General features: G+C 40.9%; 1 non-coding gene across 1 annotated transcript; it reads right to left on the bottom strand.

Annotated features, from left to right (window-relative positions):
* Positions 1-2,070: 2,070 nt before the first annotated feature.
* LOC118980998 (U6 spliceosomal RNA) lies at positions 2,071-2,173 on the bottom strand. The gene has a single exon (XR_005065250.1). It is a non-coding gene; the product is annotated as a U6 spliceosomal RNA (small nuclear RNA).
* Between the last annotated feature and the right edge of the window lie 24,419 nt (positions 2,174-26,592).

The raw sequence follows: 26,592 nt of genomic DNA on the forward strand, positions 1-26,592 counted from the left end.
GATAGTATTGGAATAGAAGAGAAACCTTTACTTTGAGGAAAAATTGAAACATACATCTGACTCCTCTTAAGTACTAGATTAAAATAACCATATCATCACCCCCACACACCTATGGAGGAAACTCATTACTCCTACCTTCATGTACATAGGGTTTCTTAGCTGTGGAGCTATTAATATTTTGGATCAGATAATTCTATTGTGTGGAGAATGTCCTGTGCACTGTAGGATGTTTGGTAGCATCTCTGGCCTCTACCTACCAGTAGCAGCCAATCATAACAATCAAAAACATCTCTATGCATCATCAACCATCTCTTAGGGCAAATCCCCCTTCCTTCACTGAGAACCACTGATGCAACCTTTTTTCTCAGGATCTGAGGCATTTATATGCAATTTTTCAGACAGTGTCCTAGGCATGTAATTTCTATAGGATGCAACAGAGAACAGAGTGCCTGGGTTTATGACAGAACAGCTACCTCAGCCTATTCTCAGTCCTCCCTGAGCCCTGGATCTGGCCCTTTTAAGTCCAACACTGACCTTGTGAGGCCTCTGGCAACTTACAGGCCCCTTATGGGAAGACCTACTGTTAAGTCAGGACACAGAGCTTGGATTTCATTCCCTTTCACCAGTTCTACCAGGCCTTTATGGAGAGCCTACAAACTGCACACATGTATACTGTGAGCCTGGACACAACCTACCCTTCTGCTACTAAACAGTGGGGTGGCTACCAGTGAGGTTTTCCTCTAAAACAGCGACAACACTGTTCTTTTCTAACATACCCATAGCTGAGGTGATGTGCATCAGTGAGAGTGAGGTATAGAGAAGCACATCTTTTTGATTCTTAAAACACCAGACTGTCTTTTCCAAATGTAGTTCATCTAGTAGCAAAATTTAGCCACCTGTACAGAAGATCAGCCTACACTAGAAGGAGCAGGACACTACATTGTTGTAAAAATCTAGATAGAACTCAGAAAATATTCAGGATGGAAATGTACTTGACAGACGACTAGAGAAATTAACGACCCACACTTACAAACCGGTTTCTGGGATTTTGTGCAACAGGAGTCCCAGGTACTTGAAAAGGGAAATTTGACTATACATTTGACCTTAGAAGAATCCACCTCAGGAGGATTTATGTAGCTTGATCCTGACCTTAACTATGCAGTAATGGTGTAAGGACTGGCATTTTGGCATAGTGCCTAAAATGTTTAGAAATGTTAAATACTTAGAGGAAGTTTATGTCACTTTTTCAATTTGGTTTGTTACTGAGAGGGTATTTGAACAGAGTATTATTTGTTTTGAAATTCTACTTTTATTTTATTTTTTAAAATTTTAAAAATGATTTTATCGTTGTTCAATTACAGATGTCTGCATTTACCCCTCACCCCAACCATGCCACCTGCCTTCCTTGCTTTCACACCCCACTTGGTTTTGTCCATGTGTCCTTCATAGTTGTTCCTGAAAACCCTTCTCCTCCTTCCCACATTATCTCCTTCCACTTCCCCTCTGGTTACTGTCAGATTGTTCTTAATCTCAATGTCTCTGGTTATATTTTGCCTGTTTGTTTGCTTTGTTCATTAGGTTCCAGTTAAAGGTGAGATTATATGGTATTTTTCCCTTACTGCCTGGCTTATTCTAATGAGCATTATGCTCTCCAGATTCATCCAAGCTGTTGCAAAGGGTAGGAGCTCCTTATTCCTTTCTGCTGTGCAGTGTTCCATTGTGTAAATGTACCATAGTTTTTTGATCCATTCATTTGCTGATGGGCACTTAGGTTGCTTCCAGTACTTGGCTATTGTAAATTGTGCTGCTATGAACATTGGAGTGCATAGGTCTTTTTGGATTGGTGTTTCAGGGTTCTTAGGATATAATCACAGCAGTGGAATTGCCTGATCAAAAGACACTTCCATTTTTAGTTTTCTGAGGAAATTCCATACTGTTTTCCATAGTGGTTATACCAGTCTGCAATCCCACCAACAGTGCACTAGGGTTCCCTTTTTTCCACAACCTCTCCAACACTTGTTGTTGCTTTGTTTATGATGGCCATTCTCACAGGTGTGAAGTGGTATCTCATAAAAATATGAAAACTTCACAAATTTTTCATTCTTGTGCAGGGACCATATTAATCTTCTCTTTATCATTCCAATTTCAGTATATATGCTGCAGAAGTGAGTACCCAAATTCTACTTAAACCAAATTCTTCCACAGGCCAACTTTCTGCACAAATATGCACACACACTGAAGACACAGCCTTGGACTCTGAAACAGTTAATTTAAGCAGCCACATACATCTTTCCCAGAGAAGTAAAAAGTAATGACCTTTAAATATCATTAGGAAACACTTTGAGAAAGAAGGAGTTTCTCTTTCTGAGTACAGAGACTAAAATATGGTGATAATAAAGTCTTTTTATTACTTATTGCAACTGCAAATAAAACAAACAGTATTTTTCTCTTTTAAAAAATTTCTATTATATTTTATTGATTATGCCATTACAGTTGTCCTATTCCCCTCTTCATTCTTCTCCACCCTGCATACCCCTCCCCCATCATCCCCCCCTTTAGTTTATGTCCATATGTCACAAGTTCTTTAGATTCTTTATTTCCCATAGTATTCTTGCCCTCCCCCTGTCTATTTTCTATCCACTGCCTAAGCTACTTATTCTCTGTACCTTCTCCCCGCTTCTCCTCCTCCCACTCCCCTGTTGCTAACCCTCCATGTGATCTCCATTTATATGGTTCCACTCCTGATCTAGCTGTCCTTTTAGTTTGCTTTTGTTTTAGGTGTGGTTGTTAATAACTGTGAGTTTGCTGTCCTTTCACTGTTCATATTTTTTATTTTCTTTTTCTTAGATAAGTTCCTTTGACATTTCATATAATAAGGGCTTGGTGATGATGAACTCCTTGAACTTGATCTTATCTGAGAAGTACTTTATCTGTCCTTCCATTCTAAATGAAAGCTTTGCTGGATAGAGCAATCTTGGTTGTAGGTCTTTGGATTTCATGACTTGGAATACTTCTTTCCAGCCCCTTCTTGTCTGTAAGGTCTCTTTTGAGAAATCAGCTGACAGTCTGATGAGAACTCCTTTGTAGGTGACTGTCCCCTTATCTCTTGCTGCTTCTAGGATCCTCTCCTTCATTTCCACCTTGGCTAATGTAATTATGATGTGCTTTGGTGTGTTCTTTCTTGGGTCCAACTTCTTTGGGACTCTCTGAGCTTCCTGGATTTTCTGGAAGTCTATTGCCTTTGCCAGATTGGGGAAGTTCTCCTTTATTATTTGTTCAAATAAGTTTTCCACTTGTTGCTGTTCCTCTTCCCCTTCTGGTACCCCTATAATTCAGATGTTGGAGCGTTTAAAGATGTCCTGGAGGTTCCTAAGCCTCTCCTCATTTTTTTGAATTCTTGTTTCTTTATTCTTTTCTGTTTGGTCATTTTTTTCTTCTTTCTGGTCCACTCCCTTGATTTGAGTCCCAGTTTCCTTTCCATCACTATTGGTTTCCTGTGCATTTCCCTTCATTTCAATTAGTTTAGCCTTCATTTGTTCCTCTAATTTGTGACTAAAATCGACCAGTTCTGTGAGCATCCTGATCACCAGTGTTTTGAACTGTGCATCTGAAAGGTTGGCTATTTCTTGGTTGCTTAGAAGTATTGGCTCTGGGGCTTTGAGCTGTTCTTGAGCCATGTTTTGGTCTGTTTGCACCTGTTATGTATGAAGGATGGAGTCTTAGGTGTTCATCAGGGCGGGGCGACCCAGTCTCTGGGTTGTGACATGATCTAGCTGAATGGTTCGTTGTCATCAGACTTCTGTACAGTTCAATTTTCTGTGTTTTGGCTGCGTTTTTGTTACTAAAACTTTGTTATTTTTAAATTTAGTTGTGGGAGGAGGCACAGTGTTTCCAACTACACCTCCTTCTTGGCCAGAAGTCCAAACAAACACTATTTTTATTAGCAAAAGTCTTACTGATGGAAGCTTCAGTCTGAAATTCAAGTACCTGCATTTCCATAATCCCACTCACCATGTAAGCCAATGACTGGAGGAAGGAATTGGTTTGCCTCTGCTTGCATCTGACTGCCATCAGTGATGACAAGAAACAAGGCAAAAAAACGTTGTGGAAAGTTCTAAAAATGACCTCGGAAATATTTTCAATTGAAGATACATGAGAAAAAAGTCAACTGAGAGTCATGTAAATCAAAGGAAAGCTGACTTAAATCAGTCATCAGAGCAGTACAGATTAAAATAACAAAGAGGTATCAGGGTATAGCTAGTAGATGGGCAGATATTGGGAAGCGGAATAATGTCTAGTGTTCTGAACTGTGGGTTATAGGAAACCTCTTGAATGGCTGGTGGAATAGGGCACTAATGCACTCACTCTAGAGAGAATCAGGATTTAATCAAATCATATATATCCTATGACCCAGCAATTTCTCTCCTGGTTTGTCTCAGAAAATCTCATACAGGTCCATAAGGGTTCATGCAAGAGAATATTTATTGCTGGATTATTTGTGAAGTTGGAGGCAATCTGGGTTCATTACTGGAGTAATGGAATAAATCACAATGTGTGCACACCATGAAGTGCTATGCAACAGTTGGAAGCAAAAGATTAGTTGCATGTATAATAACATGGATGGATCTTAAAATACAGTGCTGTGTTTAAAAAGTATGAAACAAAACACTCTTATCCACACTACCATTTATATAATCTAAAATACACACATATCAAACAAAAAATACGTTTAGTAGAAATGCAAACAAAAAATTCACACTAAACACATTAGGATATTTTCATATATAGAGGACAGAGAGAAGAATGAGAGTTAGAACTTGGATAAAAGGGAATATATAAATAGAATAAAATGGAAACTTGCATGCACCTGTGATGACAATATTTTGAGTTGGAACAGGCAGGGAACAAGGTCTCCCTTAGAATACCCAGAAAGGCAGGCAGCCCTGCTAATATTAAGTTCAGCCCTTTAAGACCCGTTTCAGAGTACTGACCTCTGGAACTGTGAGATAATAAATTTGCATTGTTTTAAGCCATTAATTTTGTGGTAATTTGTTGCAAAAGCAACAGGAAAGTCATACAACAACTATAATTAATATATTAAAACAACTAGTGGAAAAGGTATACAACATACATAAACAAATGGGAAATTTCAGCAATGAGATGGAAGATATTCACACTTGTCAAATGTAAATATTATGTGAAAAACACAATATCAGAAATAATTCCTTTGACATTCTGACCAGCAGAATGAACACAAAAGAAGAAATAATCAGTGAACTTAAAGATAGGTAAAAAATTATGCAAACTGAAATACAAAGGAAAAAAGGGTAAAAATGCAAAACGTACATCCAATATCTCTGGGACAATGTCAAATGGCCTAACATACATTGTCAATGGATTTGCCAAAAGAAGACAAAAGAGAGAATTGGGGGCAGAAGCAGAGATAATTTGAAGAGATAATAGCTGAGAACTTCCCAAAGTTAATGAAAGAAAAAAATGAAAGACCAACCACAGAGTTTACAGCTGAGAAAACCCAAAGAAAGATTAACACACATTTGGAGATCAAACACTTGTCTGAGGTGTCATTGGCAAATACATTTTCCCATATGGTTGGTTCTCTTTTCATTTTAATGCTGTTTTCTTTAGCTGTGCAGAAGCTTTTTTAAATTTTGATGAGATCCCATTTGTTTATTCTTTCCTTTATGTTCTTTGTTCTGGGACACATATCAGTGAAAATATTGCTGCATGGAATATCTGATATTTTCATGCCTATATTCTCCTCTAGGACTTTAATGGTATTATGACTTACATTTAAGTCTTTTATCCACCTTGAATTTATTTTTGTGTATTGTGTAAGTTGGTGCTCGAGTCTCATTTTTTTTGCATGTAGCTGTCCAGTTCTCCCAACACCATTTGTTGAAGAGGCTATCTTTGGTCCATTTTATGCTGTTGCCCTCTTTGTCAAATATTAATCAACTGTAGAGACTTGGGTTTATTTCTGGGCTCTCTATTCTGTTCCATTGGTTCATGTGTCTGTTCTTATGCCAGTACCAGGCTGTTTTGATTATGGTGGCCTTGTAATATAGTTTAGCACCAGGTATTGTGATCCCTCCTACTTTGCTCTTATTTCTCAAAATTGCTGTAGCTATTCAGGGTCATTTATGGTTCCACATGAATTTTTGAAGCATTTGTTCTATATCTTTGAGGTATACCATTGGTGTTTTAATAGGTATTGCATTAAATCTGTAAGTTGCTTTGGGTAGTATGGACATTCTGATGATGTTAATTCTTTCAATCCATGAACATGGTATGTTTCCATTTGTTTGTTTCTTCCTGATTTCTTTCTTCAGTGTTGTGTAGTTTTCTGAGTATAGGTCTTTTACCTTCTTGGTTAGGTGTATTCCTAGGTATTTTATTTTTGTTGTTACTATATCAAATGAAATTTTTTTCCTGATTTCTGTTTCTGATATTTCATTGTTGGTGTGCAAAAATGCCTTTGATATCTGGATATTGACTTTCTATTTTGCTATTTTGCCAAATTCGTTAATTAGGTTGAGCACTTTTTTGGTGGAATCTATAGGGGTTTCTATGTATACTACCATGTCATCCACATGACTCTACTCTAAGAAGACAAGCAACCCAATTAAAAAGTGGACAAAAGACTTGAACAGTCACTTCTCCAAGTAGGACATACAAAGGGTCCATAGACATATGAAAGGATGCTCAGTATCGCTAGCCATCAGAGAGATGCAAATTAAAATCACAATGAGATACCATTTCACGCTGGTCAGAAAGGCCAGACAAAGCAACAAACGACAAATGTTGGAGAGGGTGTGGAGAAAAGGCAACCCTAGTGCACTGTTGATGGGATTGTAGACTGGTGCAATCACTATGGTAAACACTATGGAATTTCCTCAGAAAACTAAAAATGGAACTGCCTTTGGACTGGCAATTCCACTGCTAGGATTATATCTTAAGAACCCTGAAACACCAGTCCAAAGAACCTATGCACCCCGATGTTCATAGCAGCACAATTTACAATAGCCAAGTGCTGGAAGCAACTTAAGTAAATGAATGGATCAAAAAACTATGGTACATTTACATAATGGAATTCTACAGAGCAGAAAGAAAGAAGGAGCTTATAGCCGTTGCAACAGCATGGATGGAACTGGAGAGCATTATGCTAAGTGAAATAAGCCAGGTGATGAAAGACAAATACCATATGCTCTCACCATTAACAGGAACCTAACCAACAAAAGGAACAAGCAAGCAAAGTATAGCCAAAGACAATGAAATTGAGAACAGGGTGACAGTAATCAGAAGGGATGGGGAGGGGTTAATGGGGGGAAAGGGTGAAGGGTGTATAGGAACAATTATAAAGGACATATGGACAACAAAAATGGGGGGGTGGAAATAGGGGAAGGAGGTGGGGAGGGCTGGGGTGGTGGGAGGTGGGGGGAAAAGACAGAAAACTGCACTTGAACAACAATAAAAAAGTAATTAATTAATTTTTAAAAGATTGATTAAATTAATTAATTTAAAATGACTTAATTTAGATTAATTTAAACCAACTTACAAAGATTAAATTAAAACAATTAATTTTTTAAAATATTAACACTTACCATGCATATGATAGTCAACCTGCTGAAAATTAAAGATATAAAGAAAATCTTAAAGGAAACCAGAATAAGCATAAAAAATAAAGAAATAAATACAGAGGAGCAAAGGTAAAACTGACAATACATTTTTCATCAATAACTATGCAAACCAAAAACAAGAAAGTGATATTTTATAAATACTGTAATAAAAAATATGTCAACCAAAAATTATTTACCTCATGATGACACTGGTATTTTTTATCTCGATTTAAGTTAACCAACTTACTATACATTTTCACCTTATCCCACCTGTTCTTTGTTGTTATTTTCTTCCTTTTCCTGTTTTCTTTTAGATTTAGTACTTTTTACAATTCCATTTTATTGGCTTATTAAATTGAAAAGTATATTAAATGTAAATAGTCTAAACATGCCAACTAAAATGCAAAGCTTGTCAGATTGTCTTTAAAAAAATAAGATGTATTTGCTATACAACCCCCCCCCCAAAATCCAGCTTCAAATATAAATAACAAGATGGATTAAAATTTTTTTTAAAGATTTTATTTATCTTAGGGGGGAAGGGAAGGAGAGAGAGAGAGAAATATCAATGTATGGTTGCCTCTCGTGCGTCCCCTGCTGGGAACCGGGAACTGGCCTGCAACCCAGGCATGTGCCCTGACTGGGAATCAAACCGCGATACTCTGGTTCGCAGGCCCGTGCTCAATCCACTGAGCTACACCAGCCAGGGCTGGATTAAAATTTAAAGGATAGGAAACAATACATCACACTAACAATATTTGGAAGTCTCAGCATCACTTAGATGTTATTTCTCTACAAATTACTCTATACATTCGACATAATCTAAATCAAAATCCCAATAATTTTTTTCAAGTTTAACAATATCTACTCTTCAAAAGACACAATGGGGGAAAGAAGGAGAAGGAGAAGGGTCATCAAGTAACATGTAATGAGGACTCATGAACAAAGACAAGGGGTGAGGAGGATTGAATGTGGGAAGTCAGGATAAGTAGAGCAGGGGGAGAGTAATGGGGGAAATGGGGATAACCCTAACTGAACAACAGTTAAAAAAATAAAGTTTCTACAATCTAGCAAGAAAAAAAGAAAAGAAAATAGCCTGGGAGGAAAATATTTGCAAACCTACTGATGAGAATCTTATATTCTAAATACATAAAATACTCTTAGATGTTAGTAATAAGAAGACAAACAAGTCAATTAAAGATATAAGCCTAAGATTTGAACAGCACTTCATCAAAGATATATAAATAGCTAATAAGCACATGAAAAAAATGCTCAGTATCCTTAGTAATCATTAAAACCACGAGATATCACTTCACACCCACTGCAATGGTTAAAATGGAAAATACTGAGCCATACAAAGTATTAGTGAAAATGTGGAATAACAAGAATTCTCAGGCATTGCTGGTGGGAATACACACCAGTACAGACTTTTGCAGACACCGGCCTGCAGTGTCCACAGTGTTATGGATGAGACCAGATAAATTCACATGGACTCCTCCTGTGGAAAAGGGACAGCAAGGCTACTCTTTCAAGGGGGAGACTGCCCTGACCCTTGTCTTGACAAGATTTTATTGGGTTCAATTTGCACAGGAATAAAGCTCATCAATCACTGTCAGGCAGAAATGATTAAACAACAGATAACATTCAAAGAACTTTGAGGGCTTATTCTGAGTCAGGGTCAGAAAGTTAAAGGGCTATAAACCTTTGGGGAACAAACTCACTTCATGCTCGGACCCTTATCATTTAAATTAAGGATATTAGCAAAGCAGGTTTCACAGGATTTTATGAATTCTTTCTTAGGCCTGATCACCCGGGGAGCCCGCTCTTTCCAGCACAGGGCTGCACCCACCTCTGGCATTGTTTCAGGCTTAAGTCAGGCAGGGGAAGTAAGGCAGCCAAGAGATTAGGAGACTTCTCGCAGACAGGATGAGGACTCAGGCTATGTCAAAGCTGAGGGGCAAGGGTCCTTCACCCCCTTTTGCTATAGCTCCCCAAGTCCTTCCTTGGGGGCTCCCTGTGATTATACCTGTCTTATGTCATCCCTCCCTTGAGAAATCTTACCCATCATTGGCTAACTGATCAAGCACTGGGGGCCAGGCAGGGTGAAGTAAAAGGAGCAGAGGCTGCACCCCTGCCAGGGAGATAAGCTTTGTCTCCTTAGTGGCTTAGGGTCCAAAGGTCGCTCACAGTCTCAGCCATGGGGGGCATTACAGCTTCTGGAACCAGGCAGGGCAGTTCCCAACAGACTTGGGAAAGCAGTTTCACAATTTCTTATAAAGTTAGACACACACACACACACACACACACACACACACCATATGACTCAGCAATTCTACTCCCAGGTATTTACTCAAGAGAAATACAAATATATGTCCAAATCAAGGTACTCAATTCCTATATACTTTACCATTTTCAACTCAACACATAGCCATTATAAATATAATGATATCTTTAAAAAATACTCTAGCTGCTTAGAATTGGTAACAATGCATACATTTTATCTCACTAATATTAAAAGAAAAAATTACAAAGTAATAGAAAGGTGACAGATTTAATTAAGATTTCTTCTCCCGCCCTGGCTGGCGTAGCTCAGTGGATTGAGCGCGGGCCTGCGAACCAGACGATTGCGGTTCGATTCCCAGTCAGGGCACATGCCTGGGTTGCAAACCGGTTCCTTGCAGGCTAACTACCAGCAGGGGATGCACAAAAAGGCAACCATACATTGATGTTTCTCTCCCTCTCTCCTTCCCCTCTAAAAATAAATAAATAAATAAAATCTTTAAAAAAAAAATTTCTTCTCCCCCAAATCTATAGTCTAAGTAATCCAAGTCCTGATTTAAAGTTATACTTAATGTCTATATGTAAAATTATATTTTTGTATTAACACATTAAATAAAATAAAAAATACATGTCTACATGAACACCTGCTACCCAAATGTTCATAGCAGCTTTATTCATATTGACCCAAACTGGAAAGCACCCTAATATCCATCCACTGGTGAATAGATGAATATCTATGTGGTGAATATCACAACTATGATAAGTCCATACAATGGAATACTACTCAGTAACAAAAAGGAAGAAATTACAGATACATACAAGAACAGATGAATCTCAGAAGCATTATGCTAGCTAAAGGAAGCCAAACACAGAAGACTACATATTGAATCAATCCACTTATTTGACATTCTAAAAAAGGCAAACCCACAGTGACAGAAAGGTGCCCGAGGACAAGGAAAGGGGGCACTGGGAACATATTAAAGTGATAGAAATGCTCTGTCTTGGTGTGGTGGTAGCTTCCCAAATGAGTAAATTTGTCAAAACTTATTGAGGTGTACTCTTAAAATAAGTGAATTCTACTGTATGGCAGTTATGCCTCAATAAAATAATAAATATTAAATATATATATAATGTGAAATAATGCTTCTTAGGAAAAAAGAGATGAGGAAGGAGTTGAAGTGCTGGTAGATGAGGAAAGGGAAGAGAAATGAGAAAAGGAGAGAGAGAGAGAACAAGAAAAGAAAGACAAAAACACAAGAGACGCAAGAAAGATCTACAAACATAGGGGCTAAACTGCCAGCCACCGAGACATGCTCAGAGAAAAATAGAGAGGGGGGGAAAAAGAAAAAAGAAAGAGAGAAAGATCCCTAGAAGATGTAATAAAGAGTGGTAAATAATCTGTTACCTTTGGAAATGTCAACACTAAGAAATAACTACTGTATTGTAGTTTTAATCTATAGACTAATACAAATTTGAATATATGAGGATCTCAATATTAGAAAGGATGTTGTCAGTTATCTAGCCAACCTCTGACACCTCTGACACAGGGCAAGGATCCTCCCGGCCACATCCCCAGAACATGGAAGATCAGCTCTTCTTCCTTGTCATTGTCGGAGGAGGGTGCTCCAGTGTCACCCAGCAGCCCAGGGCGGTGGGGGCGGGCAGTGTCCAACAGCTGCAACTCTGAGGGGGAGCTGAGTCAGCCTCCTCTTCCTCTCAGCTTCTATCCTGCTTTGGGATCACATGGATTACGTCTGCTTCCTGCCCAACTTGAGGTGTTTGAAAGCTGTGGTCATGTGCCCCTGTGAGTCCTCCCTCTTCCAAGCTAAACATCTTCCATCCCTTTAACTTTCCTCGCTTGAAATGGTTTCTGGGCCCTTCAGTGAGTGCCCTTCCCTGCCCACTGGAGCTCCAGTTTTTCAGGTCCCTCTGTGGTGTGTGAGGCTGCCTACCACCCAGCAGGACTGAGAGACTGAGCAGTGTGGTCTGGTCTGGGGCGCACTGTTTTTATTGATGCAGCATCAGCTGCATTTAAAGCCCTGTCCCTTCCCTTGTTGACAAAGGGCATTTCAAATTACAAAATCTATAAGGCGTATAAAAAGTACTGACTAAAATAATTACCTAAGAACCCGCCCTTCTGCTTTGACAATCTAATATGATGCCACATTTGCTTCAGACTTTTGAAGTCACATTTGATTTAGACATCACAGGTACAACTGAAGCCCCCTAGAGGCCCCTTTTACACTCCCTCCCCTTGCTCCCCTGGAGAAACCATTATGAACTTGGGGTTTATCTTTCCCACGCATGTTATTACATAGTTAAGTGTATGATTCAGGAAATAATAGATAGCATTGTTTTGTATGTTTTAAACCACATAAATTGTAACACATGTATATAATTTTCTATAATTTAAGTTCTGAGATTTAGCTATATTGATTCATTTCAACTATTTAGCAGTCCATTTAATTTTCTACAGTGTGTTTATTCATACTCCAGTTGATGGGTATTTAGGTTGTTTACAACTTTCCCTGACAATGTCAAAGTGAGCACTCAGGAACATGAGTCCTTCCTTGAGCCTGTGTGTGGGAGTTTCCCTAGGGCCAGTAGCTGTGACTGGAAAGGCTGAGTCATTGAATGAATGCTTCTCCTTTATTAGACATTGCACACTCACTTTTGTGTCATCCGATTCATGCTAGGCTTATGATCAGCTGAGTTCATCATATAAATGCCTATTGAGCAAGGTCTTCCCCATATGTTCTGCTTTAAAAAAACCAAAACTGTGTTCCTTGGGTGTCTCCTATATGCAAGACACTGTGCTAGGCATTGTGGGCGTGCAGGGAAATAGTAGGTCCTTCACCTTTGGGGAATTTACGAATAAATGAAGGTAAATCGAGGGTAGGGCTGAGTCCATAGATGGAGTATCCTCAATGATGCTCCTGATAATTTATGCAAACTTGCCCTCACGAGGAAGTGCAGGCCCCACCTAATGGGCAGGGAATAGAAACGTGAAATGGAGGCACAGACAACATGCTGCAGACTGGACAGCCCCCTTCCTTCAAGGATCACCCCTTTCAGTTTCATAACCCTTTCCACTTCCAGTATTTCCGAGTGTACAAAGTGCTTGCATATTTGTGACCTAATTGCTTCTTAGATCTTTTTTGGTGACTGAGAGGTCGCCTATCATCATCCCAATGTGGGGAAGAAGGAGCTGAGGCACAGAGGGATAAGTGAATTGTACCACAACAGGAGGCTAGAAATGGCAGAGCCCAGGCTAGAACTCAGGTCTCCTGCCTCTAAACCAGTGCCTTCCCCAAATATCACCAACTCCTTATAGCTAGAAAACCCTGGGGAGGCTTCCTAGTCTGTCCTCATATCAGGCTGAAAAGTAGACATGTTATCAACCGAAGTTCACGGTATTGAATCAGGACTCCTGACTTCCATGGCTGGCCTAATGCCCTTGACAGCCAGGCCACAAGCTCTTCCAGGGTCTCCCTCCTTTATTCTGCTCTAGGCCAGGGTACTCACAATCTTATTGGGAGAAGAACAGTTGCATCTGTTATTGGAAGTATCTATTTGCTAGAAAACATAGCCATAACTACATTTATAAAATTAGGGTATAGACAGCTGGAACTACTCACTGGTCCTCAGAATGTTTCTCCCCTTTTCCTCTGTCAAGCCTGTGTTCAGTTTCCTTTCCTGAGTGCTCTCACCTCCATTTCTGCCCATCAAAGTCCTACACATACCTGAGTGGCCAGCATAGTGTTGAAGAAGAGCACAGTTGGAGGATGGATACTATTCAACATCAAGACTTAACTGTATAGCTACAGCATTCAAGACAGTGTGGTACTGATGAAAGAACAGATGTACAGATAAATGAAACAGAGGGTAGAAATAGACTCACACTGAAATCTTTAATCCATTCCAAATTGAATTTTGTGTACAGTTTAAGGGTTCCAATTACATTGTATTGCATGCGAATACCCAGTTTTCCCAATACCACTTACTGAAGAGACTGTCTTTTCCCCATTGCGTATTCTTGGTGTCCGTGTCAACTGTTAGTGGAGTGTGTGTGCATGGCTTTATTGCTGGGCTTCCTATTCTGTTTCCTTTGCCTATGTGTCCATTTTTTAATGCCAATACCATATTGTTTTGTTTACTAAAGCTTTGTAATATAGTTTGACTTCATTACCAGCAAGGGAAAAAAACCCATAATCATTTCAGGAATATTTTGTCTTATTCCCTTTCCCTGACACTTTAAAGATTATTTTCAAGATTATTAACAGCTGAGACCCAGCAGGGTAGATCAGTTAGTGTTGTCCTGATATGTCAAGTTTGTGGGTTTGATCCCCCATCAGGGAGCATTCAAGAATCAACAAATGAATGCATAAATAAGTGGAATAATGAGTCAATCTCTACCTCTCTCTCTTCTTCTCTCTCTGTATAAAATATCAATTTAAAATATCAATAATAGCTGAATAACTGCCTATTCCCATGGCATAATTTGGCATTTCAATTGTGGTGAAATACACCAAAGAAGGTATTCCCTTGAGGGGGAAAAATGTAGGTTTTTGAGAGGAGAAATATGGCAACACCTTGTGCTCATGAAATGTCTTTTTTTCAGGAGTTTATTAAGACAAATAAACAAACAAAAACCCCAGGTGACTTTAAATGGTTACTGTGTTTCAAAATGTTGACTCGTTACATCCGAGGACATTCCCTGTGTTCCAGAGAAGCAATTTTTTCAAGAGTGGTAGTTAAGTCTTAATGCAGAGATGAGGAAGAAGTCTGTTTGATTGGACAAGTACTTCCTAAAGCATCCTTCATACATCTTATGTTCAAATTCGTGAGGCCATGCACATCAAGAATGAATTGCCATTGCTTTTGTCTTCAAGGTGCTCATACTCAAGCTGTATGCTCAGCTGGGCGATCAAGTTCAACATTTTCATTGAACACTTGGCTTCTGCCACTACATAGACCTTCACTGTGTGTGACAGCATCGGCATGGCATGTTGCCCCCGAAAATGCCCAGCTTGGACAGTCTATCAAGGGGGGACCTCTAGGTCATTTTACAGTTCGGCAGTGCATTGTGCTATTCTTCCCAATGAGAAGAGGGAGGGCTGTGACCTACCATATTTGCAAATCTGCCAGGCTACCTTGGGCTGTACACAGAGCCATTCCTCTGTCCTCCAAATGAAGACGCAAAGGGCTGCACTTCACTTGGGACACACGCGGCACCAGTGGGGCACAACCAGCCCCGCTGAGGTCTGCCAGTTGGTCTAGGTGAACAGCCAACCCTGAGGTGCTCTGGAGTCAAGCAGTGAGCTATCTGCCCATTCCAAAGGCCACGTTGGCGAGCTCATGGAGGTTAGTTTGCACTGCCTCAGTGACTGAGCGACTGTTTACTGGGCTCAGAGTTAATGCCCACTTCTGTTTGTTTTGTTTTGAGGTCTTTGCCTAGTTTCCAACTTTTCAGCTCCAGCAAAGCTTTCTTTATTTTAACTCTGTGTTTTTCGCTGAGGAAGGCAAGTAGCTCTCCTTTGAGAAGAGGCAGCCAGATGCAGAGGGAACAGTACCTTGGGAGTGAGTAGGCTGGAGGTTCTAGTCAGGTCTCAGTAAGGTACTTAAATTCCCTAAACCTCAATGTTCTCACCTCCATGCAGAACAAGCTTTTCTGGCTTCCAGCTGAAAGTAGGTTGTGACCAGAAAATTAAAGATTATAGAACTACCTTTTGGAAGCCACCCTAAAAACCAGGCTTCCATGAGAAAATCGTGGCCGAGGGAAAGAGAACCACAGGCTGGGTTCTGGCCCAAGATGACTCTTCTGGGATACCTGGGCCTCCCTTGCAGAATGTCCATATCTTCAGAGACTAATAAACCAATTAAAAATGAGCATTAGTAGCACTTTACAATGTACACACATTATCTTGTGTGCTCTCCAGACTACTCAGACTGTTGTTGCTCCTACAAGTTCCATCTCTTGTGGAAAAAATCTCTACCTGGATTAAGTCTTTCCCAGTCTTGTCCACAGTTAGCTCCTCAGACCCCAAGGCACTTGGCTCCCCAAAGAGCACAGCATCAGGAGGTCCTCCCCTCATCTCACCTTCCTGCCTGATGCTGCCTCTCCAAAAGGGCTTCGTGGACTCAGCCTCCTCATCTATTCAGAACTGCACCTTCAATTTTTTGATCCACTCATTTACTGATGGGCACTTAGGTTGCTTCCAGCACTTGGCTATTGTAAATTGTGCTGCTATGAACATTAGGGTGCATAGGTTCTTTTGGATTAGTGTTTTGGGATTCTTAGGGTATAATCCCAGCAGTAGAATTGCTGGGTCAAAAGACAGTTCCATTTTCAGTTTTCTGAGGAAATTCCATACTGTTTTCCCACAGTGTCTGCACCAGTCTGCAATTCCACCAATAGTAAGTATACTAGGGTTTCCTTTTCTCCACATCCTCTCAACACTTGTGTATTGATTTGTTTATGTTGGCCATTCTGACTGGTGTGAAGTGGTATCTCATTGTGATTATAATTTGCATCTCTCTGATGTCTAGTGATGCTGAACATCTTTTCGTGTGTTTCTGGGCCTTCTACGCAGCAGAGAGAAAGAAGGAGCTTATACCCTTTGCAACAGTATGGATGGAACTGGAGAGCATTATGCTAAATGAAATAAGCCAGGCAGTGAGGGGCAAATACCATATGATCTCACCTTTAACTGGAACATAATCAACAAAAGAAAAAAGCAAACGAATATAAACAGAGCCATTGAAATTAAGAACAATCTAACAATAGCCAGAGAGAAGGATGGAGGAGACAGTGGGAAGAAGGGTTTTCAGGAACTACTATAAAGGGCACAGGGACAAAACCAAGGGGGAGGGAGGAAGCAAGGGAGGGAGGTGGGTTTGGAGCGTGGTGGGAGGAAGGGGTGGGGAGAAAATACAGACAACTGTAATTGAACAACAAAATTTTTTTAAAAAAATTAAATGAAATGAGCCCTGGCTGGTGTAGCTCAGTGGATTGAGCACGGGCTGGGAACCAAAGTGTCGCTGGTTCTATTCCAGGTCAGGGCACATGCCTAGGTTGCAGGCCAGGTTCCCAGTAGGGGCCATGTGAGAGGCAACCACACATTGATGTTTCTCTAACTTTCCTTTTCCCTTCCCCTCTCTCTAAAAGTAAAATAAATAAAATCTTTAAAAAAATAAAGTATTTAAAAACTTTTAAAAAATTTAAATAAAATGGAAAAAAAAGAACTGCACCTTCAAAAGGGCTGGTTAGGGCTGCCATCTCTGATCAGAGCCCATTGCCCCACCTCTGACAGTGCTACCTAAGCAGAAGCTCTAGTTTTCCTTCTGCAGCACCTTTCCTGATGTTGGAGAAGTGCGCCCTCTATTGTTAGTTCTTGGAAGAGACCAAGAGGCTTCCTTAGCCTAGGTGAGGCCCCAGGATCCTTCTTGCTCTGACAGGAGGGACGGAGCTTAACAGAATGTGACAACGAGATGGGAAGGACTGCCAGAGGGGACTCAAGCTCCAAGAAGCCCCGCTGTGCACACTTGGCCTCTCAGGTCTGCCCATGGACCAAACATATCTGTCCCTGACCCTCCTCTCTTGTAACACCCAGGACTCAACCTGCCCGTGCTCACCCCTGACTCATCTGGCCACAACGAGCTCACCTGCCTCTGTGACTGAAAAAGGGAAAAGTGGGAAAGGCCTTGAGTAGTGTGTCTGAGTATGAATGAGGGTACTCAGTTGTCCGTTAAAATCACCAATCCTTGGGTGGCCTACATTTGTGCCTTCATGGTCCTGTTTTCTATAGGGTGGGTGGAGGGGAAGAGCTTAGCAGTATGTGAGCAGGCAGATGTTGGGTGACATGCCCTGTGAGGGTGTCAGGCAGCAGGACTGCCTGGTGACTGTGACTTTTCAGGCCTCTACTGTCTTCATCAACACCACCTATGTTGTGACCCTTCGAGGCCTGACAGGTTCATGGTATTTGTGCAGACAGAAAAATATTCACGGAGCTGTTGGGCTGTCTGGCATGCCTTTATTCATGGATGGGCAAGCCACGCACGCTGCAAGCTGTGTGTCTATCTGCATGTCTCAAGTCATGGCCCCTGCTCCCCAGTGTGGCAGCCATTGTGGCACCTGTCCCCTTGCATGTCCCTCATGCAAGGGAGTCCTACCTGTTTAAGTGCTAGCAGGGAACAAAGCCAGCAAGATGCCAGAAGTTATACAACATAACATAATTCTGCATTTGTGAGCCCATTTCATTTTATGGGAACAGTTTATTGGACCCAGCCTCAAGGCTATGAGAACACTAGTAATCAGCACCCGCCACCCCCCCAGTCCCCCAACCACAAGTCTATGGGAAACTGCCTTCCGTAGCTACCCAACACCTGGGTGAGGAAGCCAGACTGCCTCCACTTACCTTACACCACCCCATTCTTTGAGTGGAACAATCCACATTTTTTCCAATCTTCAGTAGAGTGCTACACAATTCAGATTAAGGCTCCCTATTTCTTTCCCTTCTAAATAGACTGCCTTACTAAGCCCTTTCTACAAGAACTTTAGAGCTGCATCCAGCCACAGGGCATGTTGTCTTGGTGCTTAGGAGGCAGGGGCTTTGGGAAACGAAGTGGCAGAGGATGCACCGTCAGTACTTATACCTTTCCCTACCAGACTTGCAAATGCATTCAGAATCTTTTTTGTTGCTAACCTGTCTTCAGCTCCATGTGACTTTATTGCATCAACCAGAACCCAAACTGCTGTATGTACATGACTCAATTGTTCTTTGTATATAATTTTCCAATTAGAGGCAGGGTGACCACCTACTGTCCTGGTTTATATCTGTCACCCTGGCATATAAGTAGTTATTAATGATGGTCCCTGTCACTTTGAAAAGGGTCTCATTTAGATAGTTAATTACACTGTCACCCTAATCACAAATAACCTATGTAAGAAAATATTCAGGTATTAGGATTTAGAAGACATGAGAGATAATGTTACCAGGAATTTGAAATTTAAGTGTTTATTATAATCTTGGCATAATTAGATCTAAGCTTCCTGGCAGCTGGAACAAATGAAAAACATAAAGGGTTAAGAAGTTCATTCTGTCTTGCACATGATCAACTGGAGGGGCATATTTATGGGGCACTAAATTTTAGGAAGAAGTTTTTACATTATATAAGGGACACTGAGTAATGTGAAGTACTATGGATGTCTTCAGTGGCAGTTTTCACAGAATTTTCTATGTGGCCATTATTTTTAATCCTTATCTGAGGACATGCTTATTGATTTTAGATACAGGGGAAAGGAGAGAGAAAGAGGGGAATGATGCTGTCTGCGGCGTTGAGGATGAGACAAATTCACACGGACCACTGAAGTCCTGTGGAGGAAAAGGGACGGCATGGCCACTGTCTCCAGGGGAGAGCTCCTCAGAGCACCTCGCCCACTCTCTCAAGAGGAGAGCGCCCCAACCCTTTGCCTTGACAGGCTTTAGTTTTCCAATAGCATACAACAAAGAAGGTTGTATTCATTATATTTAGGTTTGTTTTAGGTAATTACTTTTTACAGATAGCAACAGAAAGGATGTTACTAATTACTTCTTACAGATTAACAAGAAAAAAATGTTGCAAATGCAAGGAAAAAATAAGAGCAATTGGTCTAGTTACACTTTCATCCTTGGGAGAATTCCCACAGACTTCAGAAGTTACTTTAAAGATATGGAGTAAGCATTTGCTGTCTCAACTCAGGGTGAAGGAGTTTTAGCAAGAACAAGTCTCAAAGCAGCCTAGGTATAATGCAGCCCTGGTCTCCCACAGGAGAACTGATCCTTGGGTTTGGCATCCTGTGTGCCACCTCGTGCCTATGGGCTTTCCCATAGGGCTGAGCTACATTCACCATTCCACATGGATAGGTTCCATATAGGGAAAGAAACATCAGTTCAAGAAAGAAACAACTATGGGTTACCTCTTATATGCACCCCAACTGGGGACTGAACCCACAACCTAGGCATGTGCCATGACTAGGAATAAAACCTGCAAACTTCTAGTTTACTGGATGACACTCCAAGCAACTGAGACACACAGGCTGGGGCATGTGGTCATTTTTAAATTTTTTTAGTATATTTTACTGGCTATGCTATTACAGTTGTCTTATTTTTCTCCCCTTCATTTCCCTCCACCCTGTACCCCTCCTCCCACCATCATTCCCTGAAATTAGTTCATGTCCATGGGTCATAAATATAAGTTCTTTGCCCTCTCCATTTCCCATACTATTCTTAACCTCCCCCTGTCTATTTTGTACCTACCATTTATGCTTCTTATTCCTTGTACCTTTTGCCCATTCTCCTCCTCCTCCTCCCCGCTGATAACCCTCCACCTGATCTCTATTTCTATGAATCTGAACCTGTTCTAGTTGTTTGCTTAGTTCTTTTTTGTTTTTGTCTTTTTAGGTTTGGTTGTTGATAGTTCTGAGTTTGTTGTCATTTTAGTGTTAATATTTTTTATCTTCTAAAGGGAGTCTAAAAGGGAGTCCCTTTTATCTTTAAAGGGACTTTATCTAAGTCCCTTTAACATTTCATATAATAAGGGCTTGGTGATGATGAACTCCTTTAACTTGATCTTATCTGAGAAGCACTTTACCTGCCCTTGCCTTCTAAATGATAGCTTTGCTGGATAGAGTTATCTTGGATGTAGGTCCTTGCCTATCATGACTTTGAATACTTATTTCCAGCCCCTTCTTGCCTGCAAGATTTCTTTTGAGATATCAATTAATAGTCTTATGGGAACTCCTTTGTAGATAACTCTCTCCTTTTCTCTTGCTGCTTTTAAGATTCTCTTCTTATCTTTAATTTTGAGTAATGTAATTATGATGTGCCTTGGTGTGTGCTTCCTTGGGTCCACCTTCTTTGGGACTCTCTGGGTTTCCTGGACTTCCTGGAAGTCTATTTCCTTTGCCAGAATAGGGAAGTTCTCCTTCATTATTTATTCAAATAAGTTTTCAATTTCTTGATCTTCCTCTTCTCCTTCTGGTACCCCTAAGATTCAGATGTTGGAACATTTAAAGCTGTACTGGAGGTTCCTAAGCCTCTCCTCATTTTTTTGAATTTTTGTCTTCATTTTGTTCTGGTTGAATGTTTATTTCTTCCTTCTGCTCCAAACTGCTGATTTGAGTCCCAGTTTCCTTCCCTTCACTGTTGGTTCCCCGTACATTTTCCTTTATTTCACTTTTCTTAGCCTTCACTTTTCCTCAATTTTGTGACCATACTCAACCAATTCTGTGAGCACCCTGATTACCAGTGTTTTGAACTGTGCATCTGATAGGTGGTCTATCTCTTCATTGCTTAATTGTATTTTTTTCTGGAGCTTTAATCAGTTCTTTCATTTGGGCCATACTTTTTGTCTCGGCATACCTATTATGTATTTAGGGGCAGAACCTTAGGTATTCTCCAGGATGGGGCACTCAATCGCTGCCTGTGGTGGTGTATGTGGGGGAAGGGTCTGAGAGGGAACAATGCTGCTTGCTTGGCTCTCAGCCAGCTTTCAGTCACTTCTTCCACTACTCACAAGCAAACTGGGCCCTTCCGGTGCTGATTCCTGGGTGGGTGGGTTTGTGTACATTCTAGGACCCTGTGGGTCTCTCCAGTGAACTCTCCTGTGAGGCTGGGAGTTATTCCCGCCACCTCACCTTGCCCCGCACAGGTTTTTTTCAGTCAGAAATTTTGAGGCTTTGTTTTCCCGTGCTGGATTGGGCAGTCTGTCTCACTCCCCTGCTGTTCCTCCCACCTTATCCACACACAAATGTGAGACTGCCCAGTCCACCAGCCGCTGTCTCACCTGGTCTGCCAGCAGCAGCCTCGCCCACCCAGGTCTTCTAGCCACAGCCTTGCAGAGCATTCTCTCTGCCTGGCTGCCTGTCTCTGCCCCTCCTACTGGTCTGGATGAATGTTTCTTCTTTAACTCCTTGGTTGTCAGACTTCCGTTCAGTTTGATTTTCTGAAAGGTCTGGTTATTTTTTGTTTTCAAATTTGTTGTTGCCCTTCTTTTGGTTGTGTGAGGAGGCAAAGCGTACCTACCTGCACCTCCGTCCATTTTTTTAATACTGGTCCTCAAAAATGACTGTGCTTTTCCAGATACTGTGCTGTCTCTGTGAAAAAAATAGGGGGGGATAATAATTAATTCACAAGGATTAACTGAGATATATGTGCAAAGTGCCAAATTACTATAAATATCATTATATTGTCATTTTTATTTATTTATATTATCTAATTATCCAAAACTCTCCTTTTATTGATGAGGAAGCCTAGAGGGAGGGAGGGAGGGAGAGAGAGAGAGAGAGAGAGAGAGAGAGAGAGAGACGTGGCTAGTTTGTGGCAAAACTGGGGTTAAGACTGTTTAACCCTAAATGCTAATAAAATCTCATGTGGCTGTTCATCAAGACATTTTAGGATTCTGTCAGGTCACCTGTTGGGACTGGGGCTGAGGGAAGCAGGAAAATAATGCAGAAAGGATTTCAGAGACCTTGGACAGTATAGGTGTGGCAGCCCAGATGCAGAAGCTAGAAATGGTGTTTTAAATCATTATCATAAAAATATTATTCACATAATTTTATTTTAGAAAAGTAAAAAGCACCTCATGGTGTTTGCTTGAGTCACTCCTGGGTGAAAAGAACAAGGCATCTGCTTTCTGCAAGTTAAGATAAAGGCTGCTACTAGTCTGGTTTCCAGGGACATAGACCCTTGAAGGTAGTTCCACCAAGTGGGGTTTCCAGCATTATAAAACAGCCTCCTTTTCAACTTCTTAAGGCCAGGGAGTCTCAAAGTGTAGTCCTAGACTTGTTATATTTATAAATTCTCAGGCCCCACTCCAGACCCACTGAATCAAAAATGGGGGATGGTTCTCTTGCACACTATGGCTTGAGAACCACTGCTCCAGGCTGGCTTCAAAGAGAGAGAAGAGAAGGAAACTCATGACAATTCTGCCCTTGCTTCTCTACCCCACCTATCAGGCAGGCTGTTGTTTCCAAACCCCTAATAACCATTCCTTTTTCAGGAGTGGCAGATGCACGTGGACTTGCTAAAAAACAAAGTGGCCCACCCTTTGTTTGATAGTTTGCCTAACCCACACCACCTTTAGATACTAAAATTTCCTTTAATTGCCCTGGCTGGCATGGCTCAGTGGGTTGAGTGCAGGCCTGTGAACTGAAAGGTCACCACTTCAATGTCTGGGTTGTGGGCCAGGTCCCTAGTTGGAGGTGTGCAAGAGCATCTGATTGATGTATCTCTCATACACTGATGTTTCTCTCCCTTTCTCCCTCCCTTCCCCTCTCTCTAAAGATTTTTAAAAACTACATTTACCAAGAACTTCATGTGTGCCAGATTAAAGAGCACTACAATCTTATAGCCCAGTTTAGTTTAGTTTTAAAGGAGAAAAAAAACACTTGTTTCCTGATCCTCTGATGTATTTGGCTGGTTTCCAGTTGGAATAAACTAAAAAAGATACCTTTTTCTTTTTAGGGTAATTAGGTTTCTGGGAAGGGAAAGCTATGACAGCCTGGAATGTAGAATTCTGTAGACACTGCTAGAGCTTTTTCACATTTCCAAATGGGTCTCAGCAGAAATAATTTATCTGAGCTCAAAAGAATACTGGTTCACTTTTAAGGCATAACGGGCCTAACAGTTTTACCTGCTTACCCTGTCATTCCAACACACCAATGTTGTGTGTGCACACTTATCAAAGAGGAAAGAAACCTCAACCCTCCCTGTGGAGGGCTTTTCATGGTTGGATGAAAAGTTTTTCCTTTTCATAAAGGAAATGAAAATTTTTTTCTGCCTGTGTGGACTTCAAATTGTCCTGTTCTGTGTCTTTCTATTCAGTGGAGTTTTCTGGACTACTCAAGGCACTCCTCTCCAAGCTTTATTTTGTATGCAATATGCTGCCAAGAGAATGGGGATTTCCTCAGTGAGGCAGAGGAAAGACTGAAGCCTGGGAAGGTGGATATGAGTTCTTTTATGCTGGGCAGGAGGGCATACCCTGGAGATCTGACCTCCACCCCGTGCCTTCCAGTCAGCACAGCCCATCTGAGCTCTGGCACAAGCTGCCTTGGTCAATAGCAAGGGGGAAAGACTCTTGAGAACAGTTGGGAGAGAAACAGATGGAGACAAGAAAAGAGAATCAAAAACAGAAGTGTCTTTCCTCTAAAACACTGGTTCTCAGCTTTGAGCCTCACATTAGAATCACACAGGAAGCTTTTAAAATTTCTGACAACCAGGCCATATCCTGAACCAGTTAAATCAGAATCTCTGGATGTGGTACCCAGGCATCAGCCCTTTTTAAAGCTCCCTGGGTGGTTGCAGGGTTGAGAACCATCCTTTCAGCATTACTTTCTCTAGCAACTATAGCTTTCCTCCCTCCTCTAAGAGCCCCTTCACATTTATCTTAGCTTGTATTTTCTTTTTTTAAATTGTATTTTATTGATATGCTATTATAGTTGTCCTAGTTTTTCCCCTTTGCCTCCCTGAACAAAAAAACACCCCCCTACTCCCTCAGGCTATCCACCCGCCATTGTTCATGCCCAGGGATCATGCATATAAGTTCTTTCCCTACTCCATTTCCTATACTGTACCATGGCTATTCTGTATCTAGCTGTTTGAAAAAAACGTCTTAATCCCTTCACCTCTTCACCCATTCTCCACTCCCCAATCTGGCAACCATCAAAATGCTATCAGCATTCATGATTCTGCCTCTGTTCTTCTTCTTTGCTTAGTTTATTTTTTAGATTCAATCATTGATGGATATATATTTTTGCCATTTTATTGCTCATAATTTTGATCTTCTCCTTTTTCTTAAGTAAGGTCCTTTAAGATTTTATATAAAAATGATTTGGTGATGATGAACCCCTTTAACATTTTCCTGCCTTGTCTGGGAAGCACTTTATCTGCCCTTCCATTCTAAATGATAGCTTTGCTGTGTAGAGCAATATTAGCTGTAGGTCCCTGCTTTTCATGACTTTGAATATTTCTTGTCAATCCCTTCTAGCCTGCAAAGTTTCTTTTGAGAAATTAGCTGACAGTCTTATGTGAACTACCTGTACATGACTAACTGCTTATCTCTTCATCCTTTTAAAATTCTCTTTATCTAACCTTTGGCATTTTAACTCTGATGTGTCTTGTCATGGACCTCTTTCATTCATCTTGTTTGGAACTCTGTTCTTCCTGGACTTGCATGTCTATTTTCTTTACCAAACTAGGGAAGTTTACTTTCATTATTTTTTTTCAAATAGATTTCTAATTTCTTGCTCTTTCTCTTCTCCATCTGGTACTCCTATGATATGCATGTTGGACCTTTTAAAGTTGTCCCAAAGGATGCTTATATTATCCTCATTTTTTAAATTCTTTTCTCTTCTTGTTGTTCTTATGTTTGTTTTTTGCTTCCTTATGTTCCAAATCATTGATTTGATTCTCAGCTGCATCCACTCTACTGTTGTTTTCCTGTATATTGTTTTTTATTTCAATTAGTGAGTCTTTCACTTCTGACTGGATCCTTTTTGGGGGGATCATATCGTAGTTTTGCTTTTAATTTTTTGAGGATCATCCATACTGCTTTTCATGGTGGCTACACACGTATATATTTCCACCAAGAGTGCACAAGGGTTCCCTTTTCTCCTCGACAGTTTTTATTTCTTGTCTTGTTGACAATAGCCATTCTAACAGGTGTGAGGTGATAGCTCATTGTCGTTTGGATTTCATTTCCCTCATGATCAGCTACAGTGAGCCTTTCCTCATGTATCTGTTGGCCATTTGTATGTCTTCTTTGGAAAATGTCTATTCAGACCCCCTGCTCATTTTTTATCAGATTATTTGTTTTTTTCTGAGTTATATGAGTTCCTTATCTATTTTGAATATTTGCTCTTTTTTAAATTTTATTTTATTTTAATTGTTGTTCAAGTACAGTTTTCTGCCTCTTAACCCCATCCCAGCCCACCCCCTAGCCCTCTCCACCTCCTTCCCATTTCCATGCCCCCTTGTTATTTTCCATGTGTCTTTTATATTTGTTCCTGCAAAACCTTCCCCCTTTCCCCTGAAATTCCCTCCCCTCTCTTCTCTAGCCACTGTCAGCCTGTTGAGGTCCTCACTAAGTTCCTTGAGCATCCTTATAACCAGTGTTTTGAACTCTGCATCTGATAGATCTCTTGCCTCCATTCTTTTTTAGTTTTTTTTTTCGGGGAGTTTTGATCTGTTCTTTCATTTGTGCCATGTTTCTTTGTCTCCTCATGTTGGCAGCCTCTGTGTGTTCGTTTCTATGTATTAGGTAGAGCTGCTATGACTCCATGTCTTGAGATAGCAAGACCTAATGTATGTAGTAGGTGTCTGGTAAGGTCCACTGGCATGCCCCCCCACCATCACCCAAGCTGGGTACTTGAGATGCATCCTTTATGTGGGCTGAGTAAACCCTCCTTTTGTAGTTGAGCCTTGGTGGCTGTTGGCAAGTCAATGGGAGGGATTTACCCAGGCCAGTCAGTTGTAAGGACTGGCTGTGGTTACTGACCACCAACCTTCACCATCCATGGAGGATCAGCTATGCAGGGGCAGGGGGGTGGTGCTCCAACATGGTCTGTAGTTGTCCACTGAGTACACTGGCCCTGGAGTTTCCTGAGTGGTGCAGGCCAAGGTGAGCCCCCACTTCTGTT

This window comes from Sturnira hondurensis, unplaced genomic scaffold (assembly GCF_014824575.4).
Source record: "Sturnira hondurensis isolate 20B ecotype Veracruz unplaced genomic scaffold, ASM1482457v3 Scaffold0023357, whole genome shotgun sequence".
NCBI lineage: Eukaryota > Metazoa > Chordata > Mammalia > Chiroptera > Phyllostomidae > Sturnira > Sturnira hondurensis.